The 18,991-nt window shown below is 46.4% G+C and overlaps 1 protein-coding gene across 21 annotated transcripts in view; it reads left to right on the top strand.

The window, feature by feature from the left end:
- ATXN7 (ataxin 7) overlaps positions 1-18,991 on the top strand; it is a 159,490-nt gene that overhangs the window by 136,749 nt on the left and 3,750 nt on the right. For all 21 annotated transcript variants that reach the window (XM_044934007.2, XM_044934015.2, XM_044934012.2 and 18 more), the window contains one exon: positions 2,671-2,798. The gene's annotated coding sequence lies outside the window, so the exon portion shown is untranslated. The remainder of the gene's footprint in view (positions 1-2,670; positions 2,799-18,991) is intronic.

The following is an 18,991-nucleotide window of genomic DNA, read 5'->3' as shown; positions in this document are numbered from 1 at the left end:
AGGAAGCAAAGGCATAGGACAGTAGGGCCCAAGTGGCAGTCCAGGTTGCATTTTCAAAAGCAGGGCTGTTCAGAGGTGTTTGTGATCCTCGGTCCTGAGTGAGACCCTGACGGTGGATAGAAGTGGCGTGGAGGAAAAGAGCGCTGGGGTGAAGGCTTGGGGAGTCAGCCGTCACTGTACAGGTTGTCTTTTCCAGAGGCGTTAGACTTGAGAGGGAGTCAGAGCCAGCTGCTCGGGTTTGGAGTGAACGGGACATGGTGGCTTAGAGTTCTCAGGGTGGTGAGCACAGTGAGTGCTGGGTAGTGAGCAGCTTCATCGAGAAGGCATTTTGAATGAGGGTGGAAACTTAACGGCCAGCAGAGAAGCAAGGCAGTAGGGAACTGTGGACATCATCTTGGCCCCAAGTTCCTAAGGTGTAGATGAAAGAAGATCCTCTAAGCCAGAGGGTTTCAAGAAAAATAGAGTCCTCAAAAACCTAGTATAGAGTTTTACCAGTACCCACCTAACATGCCTCTTGAGACACCTGTTTGCAGGTCAGGAAGCAGCAGTTAGAACTGGACATGGAATGACAGACTGGTTCCAAATAGGAAAAGGAGTACATCAAGGCTGTACGTTGTCACCCTGCTTATTTAACTTCTATGCAGAGTACATCATGAGAAACGCTGGGCTGGAGGAAGCACAAGCTGGAATCAAGATTGCTGGAAGAAATATCAATAACCTCAGATATGCAGATGACACCACCCTTGTGGCAGAAAGTGAAGAAGAACTAAAGGGCCTCTTGATGAAAGTGAAAGAGGAGAGTGAAAAAGTTGGCTTAAAGCTCAACATGCAGAAAACTAAGATCATGGCATCCGGTCCCATCACTTCATGGCAAATAGATGGGGAAACAGTGGAAACTGTGGCTGACTATTTTTCTGGGCTCCAAAATCACTGCAGATGGTGATTGCAGCCATGAAATTAAAAGACCTTTACTCCTTGGAAGGAAAGTTATGGCCAACCTAGACAGCATATTGAAAAGCAGAGACATCACTTTGTCAACAAAGGTCCATCTAGTCAAGGCTGTGGTTTTTCCAGTGGTCATGTATGGATGTGAGAGTTGGACTATAAAGAAAGCTGAGCACCTAAGAATTAATGCTTTTGAACTGTAGTGGTGGAGAAGACTCTTGAGAGTCCTTGGACTGCAAGGAGATCCAGCCAGTCCATCTCAAAGGAGATCAGTCCTGAATATTCATTGGAAGGACTGATGCTGAAGCTGAAACTCCAGTACTTTGGCCACCAGATGCGAAGAGCTGACTCATTTGAAAAGACCCTGATGCTGGGAAGGATGGAGGGCAGGAGGAGAACGGGGCAACAGAAGATGAGATGATTGGATCTAATCTCAAGATGAGATGATTGGCATCACCGACTCAATGGACATGGGTTTGGGTGAAATCTGGGAGTTGGTGATGGTCAGGGAGGCCTGGCGTGCTGTGGTTCATGGGGTCGCAAAGAGTCAGACACGACTGACTGAGTAAACTGAACTGAGAGTCCTCAAAAACCTAGTATAGAGTTTTATCAGTACTAATAATACCAGTGATTGCAGAGGCTCTTTGGAAAAGCAGATCTCTGGTTAACTTCCTAAAGAGAGGGTTGATAAAGTTGTCAGGGCGCCACCTGTTGGTAAGACTAAGTGATCACTTCCACAAGGCAGTGTCAGGATGTATGATACATAATTGCTGGAATGAAGGCTGACTCATCACCAGCTAGTTGTACCTTCTATTTCTTACATCCAGTGTACACAGGGTAGATTATGCCATTACAAGAGATTTCTGAATGACAGGACGTCACCCTCCCCCTTGACCATGTACTTCAGGGTTATAATGGCCTGGACTGAACTGACATGCATTCTTTATAATTTTTTTTATCACTCTTTTTCAAAGCATTTTTAAAATTTTTAATTGAAGGATAATTGCTTTACAATGTTCTGTTGATTTCCGCCATATATCAACATGAATCAGCCAAAGGTCTACATATGCCCCTTCCCTCCTGAACCTGCCTCCCGCCCCACCCCAGCCCTCCAGGTTGTCACAGCCCACAAGGCCGAGCTCCCCGCATTATACGGCAGATTCCCACCAGCTGTCTCTTTTGCGTGTGGTCACGTGTATGTCTCCATGCTACTCTCTCAGTTCATCCCTCCCTCTCCTTCCCGCACTGTGTCCGCAAGTCTGTTCTCTGTGTCTGCATCTCCATTGCTGCCCTGCAATTAGGTTCATCAGGACTGTCTTTCTAGATTTCTCATATATGCATTAATATATGCTATTTGTTTTTCTCTGACTTACTACTGTATGTAATAGGCTGTCCGTTCATCCACGTCACTAGAACTGACTCAAATGCATTGCCTTTTATGACTAATATCCTGTTGTATGTATGTACCACACTTTGTTTATCCATTCGGACTCGAGGTTGCGTCCATGTCCTGGCTATTGTAAATAGTGCTGCAGTGAACACGAGTATGTGTGCCTTTTACCACTGTGATCTTCTCAGAGCATGTGCCCAGTAGTGAGGTTTCTTGGTCATATGGTAGTTTTTATTCCTAGTTTTTAAAGATCTGTCCATATTGTTCCCCATAGTGGCTGTATCCGTTTATGTTCCCACCAACAGCGTGTCACGCATTGCTCATATCGTTTGTAGGTCTTCAAAAATGGAAGAATAGTGTACGCCTGTGACTCTCTGCCTTCAAAGCCAAAACCAGTGATTATTGGAGCATTTCATGTTTTCACACAGGAATGTAACTTCATTTCCGCATAGCTGCTTTGAAGGTAAGAGGTTTGTCATTAACAACTGTGAGTTTTTGAAGCATTACAAACATGCAGGATTACAACAGCCTCCTGTCTTTTCATCCTGAAATCAAGGACCGATGTCAAGCGTCAACTCCTAATCATCTTCAAAAACAGGCTCCCCTCCCCACCTTTTTTTTGTTCAATGGTTTTTTAAATTGCACCTTTTGCCTTTTTTAAATTGAAGTATAGCACATTTACAGTGTTGTGCCATTCTCCCTGTGCAGCAGAGTGACTCAGTTTTACACATACACATTCTTTTTAGGTAATCTTTTCTGTTATGGTTTATCCCAGCAGACTGAATATAGTTCCCTGTGCTGTACAATAGGATCTTGGAGTTTATTCATTCTGAATGTAATACTTCGCGTCTCCTAACCACAAGTCCTCACTACATCATCTCCCATCTCTCAACCTTGGCAACCAGAAACCTAATCTCTTATGTCTGTGAGTCTGTTTCTGTTCTATTGATAGGTTCACTTGTGCCATATTATGGATTCCACATGTGAATAATATAATCTTTTATTTGTCTTTCTCATTGGGAATTACTTCACATAGTATGATAATGTCCAGTAGTATTCATGTAGCTGCAGTGGCATCATTACATTCCTTTACAGGCTTAGTCATCCTCCACTGTACGTACACCACCGCCTGAAGGTGGGCGCTGGTTGCTTCTAGGTCTTGGCTGTGTGAATACTGTGGTGCCTGTGTCTTTTCGAATTGTGTTCTCTCTCCACTGAGAGGCCTGGGAGTGAGACTACTGGATTATGTTGTAGCTCCATTTTTAGTTCTTTGCTGCTGCTAAGTCGCTTCAGTCATGTCCGACTCTGTGCGACCCCATAGACGGCAGCCCACCAGGCTCCCCCGTCCCTGGGATTCTCCAGGCAAGAACACTGGAGTGGGTTGCCATTCCCCTCTCCAATGTGTGAAAGTGAAGTCACTCAGTCATGTCCGACTCTTAGCGACCTCATGGACTACAGCCTTCCAGGCTCCTCCGTCCATGGGATTTTCTAGGCAAGAGTACCGGAGTGGGGTGCCATTGCCTTCTCCGTTTTAGTTCTTTAAGGAAGACTTATACCATCATAAGTAAGTGGAAGTCGCTCAGTCATGTCCGACTCTGCAACCTACGGACTATGGGATTCTCCAGGCCAGAATACTGGAGTGGGTAGCCTTTCCCTTCTCCAGGGGATCTTCCCAACCCAGGGATTGAACCCAGGTCTCTTGCATTGCAGACAGATTCTTTACCAGCTGAGCCACGAGGGAAGCCTATTATCCATCATGGCTGTTACCAATTGACATTCTTTGAAATGGCATAAGAGGGTTATCTTTTCTCCAGGCCATCTCTGACATTTAACATTGGTAGTCTTTTTGACGATGGCCAATCTGAGTGGTGGGAGGTGATACTTCGTTACAGTTTTAATTTGCAGTTCTCCAAAGGTAACTGACTTAGAGACTCTTTTCATATGCCTTCCAAATAAAAGGAAAGCAACAACAACAAAAAACAATCTGCAGTAAATTAAACTCTGAAAGGTTCACCATGTTTTGCACTGGTTTTGAGTTATCTACCTAAGGACATGCTTAAGGAAGGATGTCCATCACACCCCATGTGCTCAGTCACTCCAGTAATGGTGAACTCTCTGTGACCCAGTGCACTGTAGCCCTGCAGACTCCTCTGTCCATGGGGTTCTACAGACAAAAATGGATCGCCTCCTCTCCTCCAGGGCATCATCCTGACCCAGGAATGGAGCCCCATCTCATGCGTCTCGGGAACTGCAGGCGAATTCTTTATCCACCAAGCCACCAGGAAAACCATTACACCCCAAAGGCCTTGCAATTTGAAGTGCTACTAAACATTCGTTTTTAAGTTGTTCTTATGGGAAGAATCGACAAGGCAGCGTAACTTTCTCAGGCCACTTTCGGATTTCTTGGCAACCGGAGCCCTAGAGAAAAGTCATGTTCCTGGGTTGTAGATGAGCGTGGAATGTGCCAGGGCTCAGGCCTCCTTATATCTTCCTCCAAATCAGCCTCAGACAAAGCCCAAGCCTGTGCAAAAGGCAGTGCTGGGGAGGCCCTGGTAGTCAGGTGGGGAGATGCTGAAGTAGGAGACTGAGGTGGGGACCCACCTTGGGGAGACTGGACAGCACGTGCCTATTCAGAGCTCTCTCAGCCTAGAGGGTCCACTGGTTTTTGAACACATCATGCACACTGTGGTTGAGCCGTGGAGCAGTCTGCCTGGATCTGGAGGGTTGGGGTCCAATCCCCCATGGACCAGGCTCTCCAGGTGCAAGGAGGGCATCTTTTTGGTACATCATCCCCAGCTCCCTCAGCTCCAGCTCAGTCTGGCCTTGGGTCCCAAGTTTGCTCAGGCTTCTGTGGTATGAAAGCAGCCCAGGGTCCCCAGGCCTGAGTGGAATACTGTTCCATTTGGTTTGTTTTGAAAGTTAATATTTCTTGCGTGGTGGATACAGTCCATTTCCAGTGCCGTGTTTGTTTTAGGTGTAGTCACCTGATTCACTTACACCTGTATGTAATTACAGGCTGCTTAGTAGAATTCCCCGTGCTAAAGGCTAGGTCCCTGTGGATTATTTATTGGAGTATTTATTGTATGTATATGACTGTCCATATGATAATCCCTACTTCCTAATTTACAAAACTGAATTTATAAGTTTGTTCATTGGTATCAGTTTTTAGATTGTACCCAATGGAGTTAAACAGCTGTCCTTCTCTGACTGACCTCCCTTAGGATCATCATCAGCATGTCTGTTCATGTTGCTGGAAAAGACTTTTTCATATTTTTTTATTGCTGCAGCATTTGCCAGTGAATATATACATATGAGTGTGTGTGTGTGTGTGTACCACATGTTTATCCATCTCTGAAAGTGGACACTATGTGTGCACACAGTCTTCAGTTCAGTTCAGTTGCTTGCTCGTGTCCGACTCTTTGCGACCCCATGGACTGCAGCATGCCAGGCTTCCCTGTCCATCACCAACTCCTGGAGCTTGCTCAGACTCACGTCCATTGAGTTGGTGACGCCATCCAACCATCTCATCCTCTGTCGTCCCTTTCTCCTCCCACCTTCAGTCATTCCCAGCATCAGGGTCTTTTCAAATGAGTCCGTTCTTCACATGAGATGGCCAAAGTATTGGAGTTTCAGCTTTAGCATCAGTCCTTCCAATAAGTATTCAGGACTGATTTCCTTTAGGATGGACTGGTTGGATCTCCTTGCAGTCCAAGGGACTCTCAAGAGTCTTCTCCAACACCACAGTTCAAAAGCATCAATTCTTCAGCACTCAGCTTTCTTTATAGTCCAACTCTCACATCTATACCTGACTACTGGGAAAACCATAGCTTTGACTAGACGGACCTTTGTTGGCAAAATGATGCAGTCTTGGGGTGTGATAAATATCGGTGCAGTGAGCACTGGAGCATAGGTGTCTTATCAGATGGTCTGTTATCCACATGCAGAGGCCTAGCATTGAGAAGGCCAGAGATTGTGGTAGCTCCCATTTAGTTTTTGGAGGAACCTTCCTTCTGTTCTGTGTCCTGGCTGTTCCCAGTTATTGCTACCCAAAGAAAATATGAAAGGGTTCTGGTTTCTCCAGGCCCTCTGCAGCATTTATTGTTGGTGGTGTTTTTGTGAATGACTGTTGTGAGTGGTAGGAGGTGGTACCTCATTGTAGTTTTGATGTGCTGCTGCTAAGTCACTTCAGTCGTGTCCGACTCTGTGCGACCCCATAGACGGCAGCCCACCAGGCTCCCCCGTCCCTGGGATTCTCCAGGCAAGAACACTGGAGTGGGTTGCCATTTCCTTCTCCAATGCATGAAAGGGAAAAGTGAAAGGTAAGGCGCTCAGTCGTGTCCAACTCTCAGCGACCCTATGGACTGCAGCCTGCCAGGCTCCTCAGTCCATGGGATCTTCCAGGCAAGAGTACTGGAGTGGGGTGCCATTGCCTTCTCCGAGTTTTGATGTGCAGTTCTCCATTAATGAGTGATCTGGAGCCTGTTTCCTGTGCTTTAAGGTGACCTCTTGAGATTGTCTTCTTGAAGGTTCCCTTTGTTTTGATATGGTCTCCGATTACTCACCCCAGCACATTGCTTGAGGAGAGGGGTCTCTACAGCCCCACAAGCTTTGTGAGTTTGAAGTGCTCTAAAACACTGATTTTTAAGCTGTTGTTACCAGAAGTGCCCACAAGGCGGTAGCATTTTCTCAGGCCCGTTAGAAGGCCTGCCGTCTTGTGGACACTTTCCTTATGGCTCAGCTGGTAAAGAATCTGCCTGCAATGCGGGAGACCTGGGTTTGATCCCTGGGTTGGGAAGATCCCCTGGAGAAGGGAAAGGCCACCCACTCCAGTATTCTGGCCTGAAGAATTCCATGGACTGTATAGCCCATGGGGTCGCAAAGAGACACGACTGAGCAACTTTCACTGGCAGCCAGAGCCCTAGAGACAAGTTGTGTTTCTGGGTTGTAGATGAAATGAATGTGCCAGGGCCTGGGTCTCCATGCATCTTCCCCTCTATCTGTACCACCCAGACAAATCCCAAGCCTGTGAAGAAGGCGATTCGGGGATGCTGTGGTAGCCACCTGGGGACATGCCGAGGTAAGAGGCTGTGCTGGGAGCCCATCTCAGGGAGACTGGAACCAGCAGCCTATTTGGAGCGCTTTCTGCCTAGAGGGTCCACCGTTTGTGGGGTGTACTAGGCTTGGCTGAGCTGTGGGACAGCCTGCCTGGATCTCTAGCGTGAAGTCCCTTCGCCATGGTCCAGGCACTCCAGGTTTGAGGAGGGCTTCCTTCTGGTACACCGTCCCCAGCTGCCTCAGCTCCTGCCCAGTCCAGCCTTTGGGTCCCGGGGCGCTCAGGCTCCTGGACTGTTAGAGCCGAGGGGCCCCTGGACTGGGTGGAACACCGTCATATTTGGTTTCTTTTGAAAGTTACTGTTTCTTGCATGTGGATGCAGTTCATTTGCAGTGTCCTGTTTCCTTTGGGCGTACAGCCGCTGGGTTCATTTATGCATGTCTTGCTCTTGGAACTATTTTTCTGGGTAGATAATTAGAGGCTGCAGAGTAGAAACCCATGTACAATATGCTAGGTCCTTGTGCATTTTTTATTGGACGTATATGACTGTCCCTCTATCAGTCCCAAGCTTGTAATTTATAAAACTTGGTTAATAAATGTGATCATTGGTATCAACTTTCTCATTGTACCCAATGGAGTTTTCTTAGGCAACTGTTTCTTGTCTGACTAGCTACCATTAGGATCATCAAAATGTCTGTTCATCTTGCTGGAGAAGGTATTTTGCATACTTTTTGATTGCTGTGTCATATGCCAGTGAATATGTGTATATGAATATGTGTGTGTGTATATATATGTGTGTATCACGTGTTTATCCATCCATCTCTGAAAATGGGCTCTCTGTGTGCATGCAGTCTTGGGCTGATAAATATTGGTGCAGTGGACGCTGGGGTGTAGGTATCTTATCGGATGATCTGTTCTCCACCTGCAGAGTCCCAGCGCTGAGAAGAATAGATATTGTTGTAGCTCCTATTTACTGTCTGAAGGACGCTCCCTCCTGTTCTTTGTCCTCGCTGGCCCCAGTTGCTGTTTCCCGAAGCAGATGTGGGAGGGCTCTGGTTTCTCCAGCCCCTCCTCAACACTTATTGTCAGTAGTGTTTTTGTGAATGACCGTTGTGAGTGGTGGGAGGTGGTACCTCATTATGATTTCGATGTGCAATTTTCTACTAATTAACGATATGGAGCCTGTTTCTTGTTCTTCCCAGACAAGCAAGCAAACAAAAATACTATTGTGCCTTAAAGTGAGCTCTTGAGATTGTCTTCTGAAGGTTCCCTTTGTTTCAGTATGCTCTCTGATTATCCACCCCAAAGCATTGTTTCAGGAGAGGTGTCCCTACAGCCCCACACTTCAAAATTTGTGAATTTGAAGTGCTCTGAAGCTTTTATTTTTAAGCTGTTGTTACTAGAAGTGTCCACAAGGCGGCAGCACTTTGTCAGGGCCATTTGATGTTTTCCTGGCAACCAGAGCCCTAGAGAAAAGTCATGTTCCTGGGTTGTAGATGAGTGGAATGTGCCAGGGCCTGGGTCTCTTTACGTCTTCTCCCTTATCTGCACCACCCCAGACAAATTACAAGCCTGCACAGAATGCGATGCTGGGCATGCTGTGGTAGTCAGGTGGGAGATCCATGGCGTAAGAGGCTGTGGTGGATATCCACCTTGAGGAGACTGGAGACGAGGTGCCTATTTGGAGCTCTCTCTGCCAAGAGGGTCTACCCTTTTTTGGCATACTAGACTTGGTTGAGCTGTGGGACGGCCCACCTGGATCTGGAGCGTGGCGTCCCATGCCCATGGACCAGGGTGTCCAGGTCCGAGGAGGACTTCTTTTTGGTACATCCTCCCCAGCTGCCTCAGCCCCAGCCCAGTCCGGCCTTGGTCCCAAGGCTACTCAGGCTCCTGAGCTGTGAGGGTGCCCAGGGACCCCAGGACTGAGTGGAATACCATTCACGTTTGGGTTCTTTTGAAAGTTAATGTTTCTTGCGTGGTGTATAGAATTCATTTCCGGTGTTGTGTTTGTTTTGGGTGTCCAGCCACTTGATTGACTTACACATAAGTGTCTTCCTCTTGGAACTGTTTTGCCCTGTAGGTAGAGGCTGCTGAGTAGAATTCCCTCTGCTGTATGCTAGGTCCTTGCACATTTTTATTGTATGTATATGACTGTCACTCCGTTAATATCAAGCTTCTAATTTATAAAACTCAGTTGATAAATGTGGTCATAGGTATGAATTTTTAGATTGCACTCAATGAAGTTTTGTTAGGCAGTTGTTCTTACTCTGACTAGCTTCCCTTAAGATCATCAGTGTCTGTTCATGTTGCTGGAAAGGCATTTTGCACGCTTTTTGATTGCTATGTCATATGCCAGTGAATATATGAATAAGGATGTGTGTGTCTGTGTGTGTTTGTGTGTGTGCCACATGTTCATCCATCTGTCTCTGAAGATGGACACTGTGTGTGCATGCAGTCCTGGCCTGAGATAAATATTGGTGCGGTGAACTCTGGAGTGTAGGTGTCTTTGCGGGTGACACATTCTCTGCCTGTGCAGTCCCAGCATTGAGAAGAATACATAATGTGATAGGTCCTGTTAAGTGTTTGCAGAAGCTCCCTCCTGTTCTGGGTCCTGGCTTTCTCCAGTTGACAGTTCCCAAAGCAAACGTTGAGGGTTGCCGTTTCTCCAGGTCCTCTCCAGCTGTGTGTGTAGTCTTTAGTGAATGAGCATTCTGAGTGGTAGGAGGTGGTACCTGATTAATAGTTTTGATGTGTGGTTCTCTGTTAAATAGCAATCTGGAGCCTGTATCCTGTGCTTTCCAAGCAAAAGAAAAAAAGAAACATTAATATGCCTTAAAGTGACCTCTTGAGATTGTCTTCTTGAAGGTTCCCTTTGTTTTGATATGCTCTCTGATTACCCACCCAGCATACTGCTTCAGGAGAGGTGTCCCTACATCCCCACAGTGTAGTTCACTCAGTCATGTCCAACTCTTTACAGCCCCATGGACTGCAGTACAGCAGGCTTCCCTGTCCATTGCCAACTCCCAGAGCCTGCTCAAGTTCATGTCCATCGAGTCACTGATACCATCCAACCATCTCATCCTCTGCCATCCCCTTCTCCTCCTGCCTTCAATCTTTCCCAGCATCAGGGTCTTTTCTAATGAGTCAGTTCCTTGCATCAGGTGGCCAAAGTATTGGAGCTTCAGCTTCAACATCAGTCCTTCCAGTAAATATTTGGACAGATTTCCTTTAGGATGGACTGGTTTGATCTCCTTGCAGTCCACGGGACTCTCAAGAGTCTTCTCCAACACCACAGTTCAAAAGTATCACTTCTTTGATGCTCAGCCTTCTTCATGGTCCAACTCTCACATCCATACATGACTGCTGGAAAAACCAAAGCTTTGACTACATGTACCTTTGTTGGTAAAGTAATGTCTCTGCTTTTTAATATGCTGTCTAGGTTGGACATAGCTTTTCTTCCAAGAAGCAAGCATCTTTTAATTTCATGGCTGCAGTCACCATCTGCAGTGACTTTAGAGCCCAAGAAAATAAAGTCTGTCACGGTTTCCATTGTTTCCCAATCTATTTGCCGTGAAGTGATGGGACCGGATGCCGTGATCTTCATGTTCTGAATGTTGAGTTTTAAGCCAGCTTTTTCACTCTCCTCTTTCACTTTCATCAAGAGGCTCTTTAGTTCCTCTTCCCTTTCTGCCTTAAGGGTGGTATCATCCGCATATCTGAGGTTATTGATATTTCTCCCGGCAATCTTGATTCCATCTTGTGCTTCATCCAGCCCAGCATTTCACATGATGTACTCTGCATAGAAGTTAAACAAGCAGGGTGGCAATATATAGACTTGATGTACTTCTTTCCCAATTTGGAACCAGTCCATTGTTCCATGTCTGGTTCTAACTGTTGCTTCTTGACCTGCATACCGATTTCTCAGGAAGCAGGTAAGGTGGTCTGGTATTCCCATTTCTTTAAGAATTGTCCACAGTTTGTTGTGATCCACCCAAAGGCACTGGCGTAGTCAATGATGCAGAAGTAAATGTTTTTCTTTAATTCTCTTGCTTTTTCTATCCAACGGATCCAACGGATGTTGGCAATTTGATCTCTGGTTCCTCTGCCTTTTCTAAATCCAGCCTGAACATCTGGAATTTCTTGGTTCACATACTTTTGAAGCCTGGCTTGGAGAATTTTGAGCATTACTTAGTAGCGTGTGAGATGAGTGCATATTTGAAGTGCTCGAAAGCATGGATTTTAAGCTGTTGTTATGAGAAGTGTCCACAAGGTGGCAGCACTTTCTCAGGCCCATTTGAGGTTTTCCTGGGAACCTAGGGTCCTAGAGAAAAGTCGTATTCCCTGGTTATAAATGAGAGTGGAACTTGCCAGGGCTCGAATCTCTTTATGTCTTCCCCCTTTTCTGCACATCCCAGAGAAATCCCAAGCCTACACAGAAGCAGAGCCTGCGATGAGTGGTAGTCAGGTGGGGAGATGCGAAGGGAAGAGGCTGTGGTGGGATCCCACATCCGGGAGACAGGACCAGGTGCCTGTTCAGAGCTCTCTCTACCTTGAGGGTCCACCATTTTCTGGGCATATGAGGCTCGGCTGAGCTGTGGGATGGGCTGCCTGGATCTTGAACGTGGGGTCCTGTCCTCCGGTGACCAGGCACTGCAGGTCCGAGGAGGGTTCCTTTTGGTACGCCCTTCCCAGCTGCCTCAGCTCCAACTCAGTCCGGCCTTGTGTCCCAAGGGTGCCCAGGGGCCCCTGGACTGAGGGGAATAATGTTCGTATTTGGTTTCTTTGAAAGTTGTCTTCTAGCATGGTGGATACAAATCATTTCCAGTGTTGCCTTTGGTTAGGATATACAGACACCTGATTCCCTTATACATGTATGTCTTCTTCTTGGAATTGTTTTTCCCTATAGGTAAGTAGAGGCAGCTGAGTAGAATTCTCTCTGCTATACTTGAAGTCCTTGTACATTATTTATTGGTATATATATGAGTGTCCCCATATTAATCCCAAGCTTCTAACTAAAAGTTCGGTTGATAACTGTGTGTTGGTATCTGTTTTTAGACTGTACCCTCTAAACTGTACCAGTGGAGTTTACTGAGGCAAATCTTATCTGAGTTGCTTCGCCTGTCGTTAGCATCTCTGTTCATGTTGCTGGAAAAGACATTTTGCCTACTTTTTGATTGTGCTGTCCTATGCCAGTGAATGAGTGTATACACATGTCTGTGTGTGTGTGTGTGTGTGTGCGCGTGTGCCACGTGTTCACCCATCCATCTCTGAAAATGGGCTCTGTGTATGCATGCAGTCTTGGCACGTGATAAATAGCGTTGCAGTGAACACAGGTGTGGAGGTGTCTTTTCGGATGATACATTTTCCACCTGCAGAGTCCCAGCATTGCAAAGGCCAGATACTGTGGTAGCTCCTGTTTACTTTTTGAAGGACACTCCCTGCTGTTCTGTGTCCTGGCTGTTCCCAGTTGACACTACCCAAAGCAAATGTGTGACCCTTCTGGTTTCTCGAAACCCTCTGCAGCATTTATTGTCTGTAGTCTTTTTGTTAATGACTGTTCTGAGTGGTGGGAGATGGTACCTCATAGTTTTGATTGCAGTTCTCTATTCATTAGCGATTTGAAGCCTGTTTCCTGTCCTTTCGATAAAAAAGAAAAGAAGAAAAACCACATTCATGTGCCTTAAAGGAACCTCTTGAAATTGTCTTCTTGAAACTTCCCTGTGTTTTGATGTGCTCTCCAATTACCAACCCCAGCACATTGCTTAAGAAGTGTCCAGCAGCCCCGCAAACTTGGTGCATTTGAAGTGCTCTAAAGCAGATTTTTAAGCTGTTGTTACTAGAAGTGTCCACAAGCGGGCACCACTTTCTTAGGCTCATCCAGGGGTTTCCTGGCAACCAGAGCCCTAGAGAAAAGTCATGGTCCCTGGTTGTAGATGAGAGTGGAATGTGCCAGGGCTCGGGTCTCATTACATCTTCCCCCTTATCTGCACCACCCAGACAAATGCCAAGCCTCCACAGAAGGCCATGCTGCGGATGCCGTGGAAGTCAGGTGGGGAAAATGCTGTGGTAAGAAACTGTTGTGGGAACCCATCTTGAGGAGACCGGAGACCAGATGCCTAATCAAAGCCCTCTCAGCCTAGAGGGTCCACTTTTTCCAGCGTACTGTGCTTTAGTGAGTTGTGGGGTGGCCCAGCTGGATCTGGAGCATGGGGTCCCATCCGCCAGGGACCAGCCACTCCAGGTTCAAGCAGGACTTCGTTTTGGTATCCCCTCCCCAGCTGCCTCAGCTCCAGTTCGGTCCAATCTTGGGTCCCAAGGGTTCTCAGGCTCCTGGGATGTAAGAGTCCAGTGACCCCAGGACTGAGGGGAATACTATTCACATTTGGTTTTATTTGAAAGTTAATTGTTCTTGCATGGTGGATACAAGTCTTTTCCAGTGTCATGTTTGTTTGGGGTGTACAGCCACCTAATTCACTTGTACATTTATGTCCTCCTCTTGGAATTGTTTTGCCCTGTAGGTAGGTAGAGACTGCTGAGTAGAATTCCTTCTGCTGCACGCTAGGTCCTTGTAGATTAGTTATTGTATGTATATGACGGTCCGTATGTTAATCCCAAGCTTCTAATGTACAAAACTTAGTTGATAAATGCGTGCATTGGTTATCAGTTTTCAGCTCTTACCCAGTGGAATTTTCTGAGGCAATTGTTCCTTCTCTGACATGCTTCACTTAGGATCATCAGTGTCCATTCATTTGCTGCAAAGACATACTGCATGCTTTTTGATTGCTACATCATATACCAGTGAATATATGTATATGGGTGTGTGTGTGTGTGTATGTATGTATGTATGTGACTGTGTGTGTCTCTGTGTGTGCCCCACGTATTTATCACCATCTCTGAAAATGACCTCTAGGTGTGCATGCTGTCTTGGACTGTGATAGATATTGGTGCAGTGGACACTGGGGTGTGGAGGTGTCTTTTTTGGATGATCTGTTCTCCACCTGCAGAGGCCCAGCATTGAGATGGCCAGATACTGTGGTAGCTCCTATTTAGTTTTTGAAGGAAGCTCCCTCCTGTTCTATGTCCTGGCTGTTCCCAGTTGACATTACCCAAAGCAAATGTGGGAGGGTTGTGTTTTCTGAAGGCCCTTTCCATCATTTATTTTTTGTAGTGTTTTTGTGAATGACTGTTCTGAGTGGTGGGAGGTTTTACCTATTTATGGTTTTGATATGCAATTCTGTATTAATTAGCAGTGTGGGGCCTGTTTCCTGTGCAGTGCAAATAAAAAATTAAACCAATGTGCCTTAAAGTGACCTCTTGAGATTGTCTTCTTGAATGTTCCCCGTGTTTTGATATGCTGTCCGATTACCCACCCCAGCACATTGCTTGAGGAGAGATGTCCCCACATCCCCACACAGGCTTTGTGATTTGAAGTGCTCCGAAGCACTGGTTTTCAACTGTTGTTACCAGAAGTGTCCACAAGGCGGCAGCACTTTCTCAGCCCCACTTGAGGATTTCCTAGCATATTCAGAGCCTTAGAGGAAAGTCGTTTTCCTGGGTTGTAGATGACAGTGGAATGTGCCAAGACTTGCTCTCCTTACATCTTCCCTTGTACTGCACCACCCCAGACAAATCCCAAGCCAGCAACAAAGGTGATCCTGGGGACGCCATAGTAGTCTGGTGTGGAGATGCCAAGGTAAGATGCTGAGGTGGGAACCCACATGGGGGAGACTGAACGGTGTCTGTTCAGAGCTCTCAGCCTAGAGGGTCCACCTTCTTGGGGGGCCTACGAGGCTTGGTTAAGCTGTGGGACAGCCTGCCTGCATTGGAGAGTGGGGTCCCATCCCCTGTGGTCCAGGCACTCTAGATCCAAGGAGGGTGTGTTTTTGGTACCTCTCCCCAAGTTTCTTCATTTCGCTCAGTCTGGTCTGGCCTGAGTCCCACGGCTGCTCAGGTTCCTGGGGTGTGACAGCAGTCGAAGGCCCCCAGGCCTGAGAAGAAGACTCTTCACATTTGGTTTCTTTTGAAAGTTAATCTTTCTTGTGTGGTGGATACAGTTCCATTTCCAGTTGTTTTGGGTGTACAGCCACGTGATTCACTTCCACATATATGTCTTCCTCTTGGAATTGTCTTGCCCTGAAGGTAGTTAAATGCTGCTGAGCAGAATTGCCTGTGCTATATATGCTTGGTCTTTGTGGATTATTTATTGTACATATATATGACCATCCCTCTGTGAATCCCAAGTTCCTAATTTACAAAACTCAGTTGAGAAATGTATTCATTGATGTCAACATTTAGGTACCAAATAGTTTTCTTAGGCTGTTGGTCCTCTCTGCCTTCCTTCCCTTAGGATATTCATCAGTATATCCGTTGTTGCTGGAAAAGATAGTTTTCATGCTTTTTTGATTTCTGTGTGTAATTCCAGGGAATATTTGTTTATGCATGAGTGTGTATATGCATTTATATGTGTGATTATGTTTGTTTACCGTGTTTATCCACCCATCTGAAGATGGACACTCTTAAGGTGCTTGCAGTTTTGTTGTTGTTACAGGAAGTGTCCACAAGGCGGCAGCATCCCCTCAGGCCCTGCTCTTGTCTTTGGCAACTGGATCCCTACAAAAGCTCTGCACCTGTTAAGAGTGCAGTGTGCCAGGGCTTCTGTCTCGTTATCTTTCTCCTTATCCTGCACCCCATACACAGATTCGAAGGCTGCCTCAAGTGTGATGCTGGGGATGCTGTGTTAGTTAGGTGGGGAGATGCTTAGGAGACTATCCATGGGAACCCCACATATTCTATGTATAAGACTGTGCTTATGTTAATCCCAACCTTGTAATTAAGAAAACTCGGTTTGTAAATGTGTTCACTGGTACGTTTTTAGATTCTGCACATAGGAGTTTTCATAAGGTGTTGGTCCCTCTCTGACTTCCTATACCTAAGATCATCATCACAGGATGGTCACTTATGATCATTCACATCACTGGAAAAGGCATTTTACATGCTTTTTGATTGGTAGGTCATATTCTAGTGTGTATATATTTGTGTGTGTGTGTGTGTGTGTATATGTTCTATACATACACATCTTAAACACGTTTATCCGTACATCCCTGACCATGAACTCTGGGGGGGGCTTACAGAGGTGGCTGGTGATAAATATCGCTGCAGTGTATGTTGGGATGCAGGTGTCATTTGGAATTACATTTGTTAACTTGGAGAGACTCAAGAGAAACCAGGAGTGAGAAGGCCAGAGTATGTGGTAGACCTATCTTTAGCTTAAGAATCTCCATGCTGTTTTTTTTTTCCTTCTGTTAGCGGGTTATATTCGCTGAAAACACAATGGCAGCGTTTCTTTTTCTCCACGCCCTTTGGCTTGACTGACTGTAGATTTTTTAATGATACCCCTTCTGACTGGCATGAGGTGATACCTCAGTATTTCCATCTGTATTAGTCTAATAGTCTTTTTTGTCCTCCATTCATTTTTCCTTTTGAGAAATGTTACGTTTTGTCCTCGTTTTTTAATTGTGTTGTTTTTGCTGTACAACAGTGGAAGGGCTGTAAGTGTACACACGCCCCTCCCTCCGACCCCCCCTTCCTCCCGAGAACGCCCGCGGCGAGCTGGGCCGTCAGCTGCGGCTCCCCGCGGCCTGTCGCCCGGGGCCCCGTCACGCTGCGGCTCCCCGCGGCCTGTCGCCCGGGCCCCGTCACGCTGCGGCTCCCCGCGGCCTGTCGCCCGGGCCCCGTCACGCTGCGGCTCCCCGCGGCCTGTCGCCCGGGGCCCCGTCACGCTGCGGCTCCCCGCGGCCTGTCGCCCGGGGCCCCGTCACGCTGCGGCTCCCCGCGGCCTGTCGCCCGGGCCCCGTCACGCTGCGGCTCCCCGCGGCCTGTCGCCCGGGGCCCCGTCACGCTGCGGCTCCCCGCGGCCTGTCGCCCGGGGCCCCGTCACGCTGCGGCTCCCCGCGGCCTGTCGCCCGGGAGGCTGCGAGTGTCAGTGCTGCCGTCTCGGTTCGTTCAGCCGCCTCTTCTCTCGTTTTCACAAGCGTGTGCCCCACCTCTGCATCTCTGTTCCCGCCACGCAAATAGTTCCACCAGAAACTTAGTAACACACAGTTTTTGACAGTATTTCCTTTCCTAAAAGACTACTAGTAAATTATAATTTCATCTACAGCTCTTCTTTCTCAAAACATTTTTCTCAGTTATTCCGTCGCAGTGTTATTCTAAGAAAGTCCGATGCCAAAATCTTCTATGCTATTGTATGGAAGATTAAATTTTACTGTGGTGTGGTAAGACTACTCAGTGACTGTCATTGGAATTTGATACTCCAACACAAAGTCTATAGTGTATTCAGAAGTCCAGGTTGGTGTCATGTCATTTTGATGTGTTATTTGCTTTAAGACTCCATTTTGCAGTAAATATTTTGAAAGTTAAATATTCATAAGATTGTTCATCCCAGTGATGCACTTTGTACTTGGAGTGCATCATGAATGAGATTATGGTTTATAAAAGTGAGAAGTGTCCAGGTTTGATTAAAAACATTGAGCAAAAGGAAGAAAGCTTACGAGTATTTAAAAGGGACTAAACACAGCTGTTCTCTCTGTCCCTTAGCAGGAAACTGTCATTTGATGATAATCTTGTTTTTGTATTGGGATGTGTACCCTTCATGAGTAAAACCTCAAAATTAGGACTTTAGTTCTTTGAATGGCTTCTCCTAGATGAACAGCATCTGCTTACCATCAGCCCCAGGTATACTGTACAGAGAGACGTGTGACCTGGACAGGAAACTCCCAACAGCCACAGGGCAGGTGGGTGGTAGAAGCTAACAGGGCAGGAACGGGAGCCTGGCATTAACCTCATCTGTATTATAGCAAAGCTAGATAAGTGACTTTGAATTGTCTTTTTATTTTTAGATAGCCGCCATGAATTTTTTTGCCAGAAATTTATTGGGGGGTGGGAGGGAGTTGGTGACCGTCATAGCCTGTAGTTGACCAGTCTGCAAGCTGGAAGCTTCTGGAAGCCTCCTTTGGCATCATGAGTTGCTTTGGGTTTCTGAGCCTTCCATCAAATGTAAAATAACTCTCACTGGTCAAAAATCAGAGAAGCAAGGCTCAAAACCATCATTCTATGTAGTCTTAGTATATTAAAAACATAAGTGAAAAACATCAGTGAGATCACCAGTTTGGAATATAAAATGCAGCTTAAGTGGCCCCAACAACTATGTGACAGCAGGTTTCTGCTAACACGTGTGGTGATGCCCTAAGAAATACATGTTTGAGTACAGTGTTTTACAGTTTGTAGTGTTTTTATGTAAATGAACATCATAAGCTTGATTTTCTACTGCAGTCTAAAACCGTGGAAACAGGCTGAAGGAAATCTTTCCTTTCAGCATCAGATACCAGCATGAAGAGAGCAGAGATCCGAGTTTGGTTTTCTAGCCGCAGTGTTCAGGGCTATTTGTCCTATCCTGTATGGCTTCGAAAACTTGGACTCCCTCACATCAGAACCATATTGCTTATGCACCATAAGGCAAGTTCCCTAGACATTTATCTGCAGGCTTGGTTTTCAGCTTCCCCATCTTGCGCTAGGAATGAACAGCATTTCTTTCTTTTTTATTT

Source organism: Bubalus bubalis, chromosome 21 (genome assembly GCF_019923935.1).
Source record: "Bubalus bubalis isolate 160015118507 breed Murrah chromosome 21, NDDB_SH_1, whole genome shotgun sequence".
NCBI lineage: Eukaryota > Metazoa > Chordata > Mammalia > Artiodactyla > Bovidae > Bubalus > Bubalus bubalis.
Note: the sequence above shows the minus strand (reverse complement) of the source record. Positions and strands in the feature narration are given on the sequence as shown.